The sequence below is a fragment of the Poecilia formosa genome, unplaced genomic scaffold (assembly GCF_000485575.1).
Source record: "Poecilia formosa unplaced genomic scaffold, Poecilia_formosa-5.1.2 Scaffold366, whole genome shotgun sequence".
Classification (NCBI taxonomy): domain Eukaryota; kingdom Metazoa; phylum Chordata; class Actinopteri; order Cyprinodontiformes; family Poeciliidae; genus Poecilia; species Poecilia formosa.
In genome coordinates, this window is record NW_006800305.1 from 431,746 (window position 1) to 438,785 (window position 7,040).

The following is a 7,040-nucleotide window of genomic DNA, read 5'->3' on the forward strand; positions in this document are numbered from 1 at the left end:
CGATCATATTTTACATTTTATTGTGTCATGTAGCACGGGCCGCTGGTCTTGGTCTTGACTCGGTCTCGACTTTCCTCGGTCTTGGTCTTGACTTGGTCTCGGACCCTAAAAGTCTTGGTCTTGTCTCGGTCTCGATACACTCTGGTCTTGGTCTTGTCTTGGTCTCGGGTTAGGTGGTCTTGAACACAACACTGATTTTACTCAAACATAAACCTGTAAAGAGTAAAATCAGAGAAACTCATCTTAAGTGGCCTCTTAATTTTTTCCAGAGCTGTATTTTGATCCAACTGATTATGTAATATTTTAAATGTTAAATGATTGATAATTTGATCAGTTATTCCTTTTTACTCCTACTTGAGTAATTTCTTGGACGGCTACATTTTATTTTTACTCAAGTAAAAATATGTTGAAGTAGTTCTACTGTTACTTGAGTATAATGTTGGTTACTCTGCCCTCCTCTGGTTGTATATCAGCACCATGTTGATTGATTGACTGATTGACTGATTGATTGATTGATTGATTGACTGATTGATTGAGTCTGTGATGGAGAATTTGTGCTGCTAGCTCTGCTAGCCAACAGTCTCTACAGAAATCTCCCAGCTTGCCCGTCTGTGTGAAGTGTCACTTTTAAAAATAAACGACTTTCAAGACGCCTCACTTTGTGTTTGCTCAAGTCTTACTCAGCATCGGCGCTCGGCTATTTTCAGTGGAGTAAATTACCGCTTTGCGTAATGATCTTTCCTTTTTCTGGCTCCTGTTTGGTTGTCACAGTGACACAGCTGTCCGAAGGGAAGGCAGTTGAGAATTTAATTACAGATACCAGCTTGATTATTAGCTTGATGTTAGAGAAATCTGATTATAGGATTAGGGTGACAGTAACACAGTAAGTGCACTGATTTAATCAGCCTTTTTGTCTTCTGTCACCCTTTGTGGATGACACTCACACTTTTATTTTCTCTTGAACGCTCACCCTCTCAGTCCCAGAATGCCTTTTGTTGTTGGATTTCACTCCCATCTATCTTGTTTTTCTTTCACTTTGTCACTCTCTTTTCATGATTTTTGCTTCCCCCCCACTTTTTGCCTGGCTGTAATCAAACTCAACAGGCACAAATATCAGACTGCAGCTATGAGACATGGCTGCTCGCTTTTATCTCGAGTCTTCACAAACACACAAAGGCTCGCAGCATCTTTAGTCACAAAACAAGCCGTGTGCGTCAACTACACACGCTCGTATCTGCAGAGAAAAAAGCTCCACAGACACCTACAGCAGGCTGCTCTGAGAAACAAACACGCGCAGATACAAACACAGATGACATGTTCATCGAAACAAATTTATACAACAAACATGCGGGCAAATTCATGCCGACAGAAAGATGCTTATGTAACAGAGAGATACATATAAATAACAGTGTCAACATCAGTCAGACTGCGAAGGTTTCTGGTGGGTACGCTCAAACCGCACATCACTGAAAAGTTTAAACTGAATCATAATTTATGCAAACCCAAAGAGAACCGGTGATTATCAAAGATCCGTCACTCAACGCTACGCGACACCAGCTCTCAAAGGTTAAAGAAAACACAAACATCCTGTCAAACTTCTCCCGTTTTTACAAAAATTTCCACATCCATAAATTCTGATTACCACACTGCAAAAATATAAAGCTGTAAAGTAAAAGTAAAATAAAATTATACAACTGCACATCTTTGAAAAGCCTTAGTAGAGCCTCCTGTACAACTAGCAAGAATGTAGCGAGTGTTTTCTGCATGGTAGGTCAACCACAAAATGTTTTTTCAGCTTGGGCTACAATGAGATTTAACGATGGAGAAGTAGATTTAGTGACCTGATCTTTGCACTGCAAAAACATAAAATCTTACAGAGTAATTTTGGTCTATTTTCTAGGCCAAATGTTATTAATGCTTACTACACTTGAAATAAGATAAAACTAACTTAAAAGTAAATTTTCAGCAAGATACAAGAGCTTTTTATAAGGCAATGCTTCCTTAATGTAAAATGTTTTTGTTCTGTTGGCAGATTGATTATTTCACTTGATGGGAAAAATGTTTTGCTAGAAGTGAAATAATCTGCCAATGAAACATATTTTTCAGCAATATTAAGAAATTATGTACTTAAAACAAGCTCATATATTTTGCTGGGAAGCAAAATATATGGAAATTGCTAGTTAGGCAAAACTAACTAGCAAGTTAGTTTTGCCTTATTTCAAGATTACTAAGATATTTGCACTAGAAACTACCTCAAAATTACTTGGTAAGCTAGTTACCTAGCAACCCAAGCAGAGTTCAAGTACAAACTTAACAAAACTCCAGGCAGTCAGATTTAAGCAATATTTGAAAACTGCCTATTTCCCAGGCTTTCTGGATTTTTGTTTGGGCAGTTTTTCTTAGTTTGTTCTTTTTGTTAGCTGCAGTAAAAAAAAGAAAAAACTTTTGTACGGCACCACCTAGAGGACATAGAGATGCTTTTATTCTTTTGTGTTACCTGGCAATAAATTAGCAAACACATCCTGATCTATTTTGCATACAGTCACAAATGTTAGTTTAAAATTAAATCAGTGAAAACATGTTTATATATTTTTAACTCTTTGGTGCAAAAACTGATTGAAAATCGATTTATTTTCCATGTTTATGTCTGTTTGGCTGAGATGGACCTGCACATGAAAACGCCCCTTTAGTAACCATACAGACTACCAACACTAAAGAGACACAATCAAACTGTCAGATGACTTTATTACCCCGTAATAATAACTCAGAAATAGTACAAGTACTTCGGATGTATTTTTTCTTTCTTACATAAAGTTTCTGTTTGTATGTTAGAAGGAATGTAAAGCCCATGTTTAGCCTGTTTTCCTTTTGTATTTTGCACATAGGTTTGTTGTGCATTTCTATCCAAAAGAAAAAGATATAAAACTTCAGATATCAAGATATTAATATACATTGGAATCTTAAAAAAGCCTTATTTTATAGCAGAAATTACAGCGGCCATCATAAGAAAGACTTTCGGTTATGCCGCGTAAACCAATCAGTACATTGTGGCAAGTGAACGCAAAACCTATTGTGAAAAAAAAACATCCTCCATGTCCCCTAGGGGGCTCCGTACTTTTGTTTGTGTGTTTTTTGTTGCACCTGTTGAGTTTTTGCAGCCTGACAACAGAAGAACGTCAGTGTGTGTCTATGTCTGTCATTGAGTCAAGTGTGTTTTGTGGTCCCGTATTCCCACACATGCTTAACGTCTGTCTGTCTGGATGTTTTTGTCCCCACTCTCTCTCACGCACACACACACACACACACACACGCACACACGCGCACACACACACACACACACACACACACACACAGTCTGACTGTAACGGTGCTGCTGAAGGTCAGATGAAATTGACCGCTCCCGAGCTTTGGCCGCCGGTATCGACTACAAATAAGATACCGTCTTAATCAAAGTGATGTGGGTCTGAGCTCCACACACACATTCACACACATCGTTGTGTTCAGTCATGCATCACTGCCAGCTGCATGCACTTAGGTGAAATAAAAACATGCAAATAATGACGACTAAAAGCTGTTTTTCACTCCTCTCTGATATCATCTCCTTTAGGGTCCTCTGCTGAGACTACTTTGTATTTCCAAGATGTTTTCAATTAATCCTTCGTTGCCATTCTTCCTGTCCGCTGCCCACCGTCTCTCCTGGCGCCCTCCCACTGCGCCCAGTTTCAGAAAATAAGTTTAATGTGCATCAGAAAAGCCACCTGTCCTTGTCTCTGCTCGCTAACTTCCATCTTCCACCCTTCGTCCACGTTCCTTCATCCTGTCGAGGGGAATGTGTTTTTTAACCTTGACTCCAGGTGTTGGTGGCAGAATGGGGCATTATTTGTCACCATAAATAGCAGTTAGCCCGCGACAGCAACTCTGCAGGAAAAACCCCGGTGCACCGCATGCAAGCGCAGCCCAAGATACTTCATTAATCTTGCTGTCACTTCAGTGACGCTTTTCATTAGTTATAGGGCTATCTGATCAACAGGGACACTCTTGACTTTTTTTTCACAAAACAAATAGAGGAAATGGGGAGAAGAGAAGCTGGAAAAAATGGAGGTGAGTGCTAAAAACTATAATCTACCAAAGACATCTGATTGTCTTTCTCTTAAAATTTAAATAAAGCTGCTGATCCCCTGAAAAGAAACAGGTCTTAACCAAGTTCAGTAAACATGCATATTTTCCTCAGGAATGCGTCTAGTAAAGAAACGTTGCATGTTATTGTTTACAGCTGGAAATTTCGCACATGGGCACAACATTGGAGGGCAAAACGACGATCCTCGTACATGCAATTCATAGCAGCGCCGCCACAGTGGAACAATTTTATTTACAAAATTAAACCTGGAGATGTACGTATTATTAATTCAGTGCAGTACACCGCAGAAAAAGCAAAAACAACACACAAAAACCCATTGAAGAACAACTCAAAGCCACTCATATTGTTTTTTTGTCGCTTTGCTAAGCTACACACAAACATAGACATAATAGTCAACTAATCTAGTAATTGATTACTCTAAATCATGCTGAAAAAACAACATACTCACAGCAGTACTCAAGCCAAAATAAACATTTTGCATTTAACATAAAAAAACAAACAAAAAACTAAATTTACCTAAAATTACAAGAGACAGAAGTACAATACTGCAAAAAACAAAAAATCTTACCAAATAATTTTGATCTAGTTTCTAGTAGAAACATCTTAGTACACTTAAAATAAGACAAAACTATGCCATAAGTAACTTTTCAGCAAGATATGGGAGCTTATTTAGAGTAAATAATTTCTTACTATTGATGAAAAATGATTAGTTTCATTGGCAGATTATTTCACTTATATCATGGGAAAATGTCTTAATATAAATAAAATTATCTGCTAGTGTTGCAAGTGACTTTTTCATCAATATTAAGGGATAATTAACTTAAAATAAGCTTCTACATCTTTCTAAAAAAGTTACTTGTTTTTGTTGTGTTTTACTTCAACTGAACTGAGATATTGGCACTAGAAACTAGACCAAAATTACTTGCAAATGTTTTGTGGTTTTGCAGTGACTAAATTGCTTTTTGGACATTTTGTTGTCTGTATTTACGCACATGGGGGATTTTCACATACTTTACCAGAATTGCCACCCTGCCAAGGCCTCTTGTTGTTGATCAACAATTACACAACTTGTACTGCGTAATCCAGCCATGGGATTGCTTATTATGCATTAGGAACCAGAGATCCACAACTACACTTTTAAAGGAAAACTCCTGCTCTTTTTTGTAATATATACCATTGTTTTGAGCAAAGAACACCCACTAGTGACACTCCGTCCTGATTTGGACACTATCACTCCACTACTGATGCTTTCTAATATGTCACTTAATCATTCCAAGCGCCATGATGGACGTCGGAATTGAGGGACGAGAGTATTTAACAGAGGGACTGAAATTGCTTTCCCAAGGTTTTTTGCCAGTTTATTCATGGCTTCTACTTGTTGGAGTCGAGCTAATTTGTCTGTGAACGCAACACACCTGGTTGGGTTCATAGACGGTGGTATTTACAACAGTTGGAAATAGCTAGCTTAGAAGCCGACCCATACCTCCTCCCTCCTGACGTGTTCATCAAATTACCGTCTGTACCTGAATTCACACCACATGATTTATGTCACTTTGTCATAAACAGCGTTTCCTTTTACATCGGAGCAACATTAAAAACGTACAAAAGACGAGATGCTAACCAGTTATTTCCGTACATGCTAGGCTACATGACGGCGCAGCACTGTCTCCATGGTAACTAATGATTAGACACGTACCTTCTTCATAATGCGATATTTGATATATTTTCTGATAATATACATTTATTTATAAAGTATATGAACGTTAATCTTCTTACCTTGTAAAAAGCGAATCCGTGGTTACACCGAGGGCAGCCAGTCATTATTATTTAGGGCTGCTGTCCATCGCTGAGGATCTTTCTTTCCTCATTAAAAGTTATAAAATGACAAGTTTGGTTTGCATGCTTGTCTGTTTGTGCAGCCGACCGCGCAGCACCTATGACCATTTTTTAAGTGAAATCAACAAAATAAAAGCGACATTAGGCTACAGATGTCTGTTTTTAGATTAGCTATATAGGGGCGCATTGGTTGTTACGTCTGTCACGGCGCAGGGGGCGGGGTTCTGGGGTGCGTGACGTCACGTGGAAAGGGCGAATATCTTTATAGAATTCAAATTCAAAAAATACTTTACTAACCCCAAAGGAAATTAAGTGTTGTTGTAACTCAATATTTAAGATTTTTTAAAGAGTTATTGTAGAAAGTGATGACTGTTGGCAAGAAAGATCTCCTGTAGCAGTTTGTACTGCACTAAATCTGAGGAAGCCTCTGACTGAAGATTATCTACCTTCCAAAGACAGTCTTGTGAAGAGGATGGTCAGGGTTGTCCATAATTTTCTTTACTTTATTAACAATCTTTCTTTGCATAATAATCTCCAGAGGTTCCACAGTCATCCCCAGAATAGAACCAGAACAGGACCACAACAGGACCAGAACAGAACTAGCCTTCTTTTATCAGGCTGCTGAGCCTCCACAGGTCCCTGGCTCTGCCCCAACAGATGACGCTCTCAACAACAGACTTATAGAAGATCTGCAGTATATTTAACCCTTGCGTTCAAACAACCGGTGTAATGGATGTAAAAGGCGTTAAAAGTGAAGAGTTCGATTCAATCCACTCAGCATGTTGTAACTCCGATATCTGTTTCCAATTACAAGATTTCACTGGGGGAAAAAAGGAGGATGGTTGGTGGTGGATGTTGCAACTGTTTCAGGAACACTTTGATCCTCTCTGCTGAGAAATTAAATGGTGGGAGGGGGGAAAAAGTTATGGAGAGAAGAGTGGATCAACAGTTTTGAACCACAGCTGAGCGTGAAGCTGCAGCATTTTCAGCCGCATTACCTGAAATCTCATTTCCATTCCAATCTAACGCCAACTCCAAATGATTCTCCTGCAGTTTTAGTTTATTC

The 7,040-nt window shown here is 38.7% G+C and overlaps 1 protein-coding gene across 1 annotated transcript in view; it reads right to left on the reverse strand.

The window, feature by feature from the left end:
* LOC103153901 (zinc finger protein 385D-like) overlaps window positions 1-6,087 on the reverse strand; it is a 63,591-nt gene extending 57,504 nt beyond the window's left edge. The window contains exon 1 of the mRNA XM_016662270.1: window positions 5,915-6,087. The gene's annotated coding sequence lies outside the window, so the exon portion shown is untranslated. The remainder of the gene's footprint in view (window positions 1-5,914) is intronic.
* Between the last annotated feature and the right edge of the window lie 953 nt (window positions 6,088-7,040).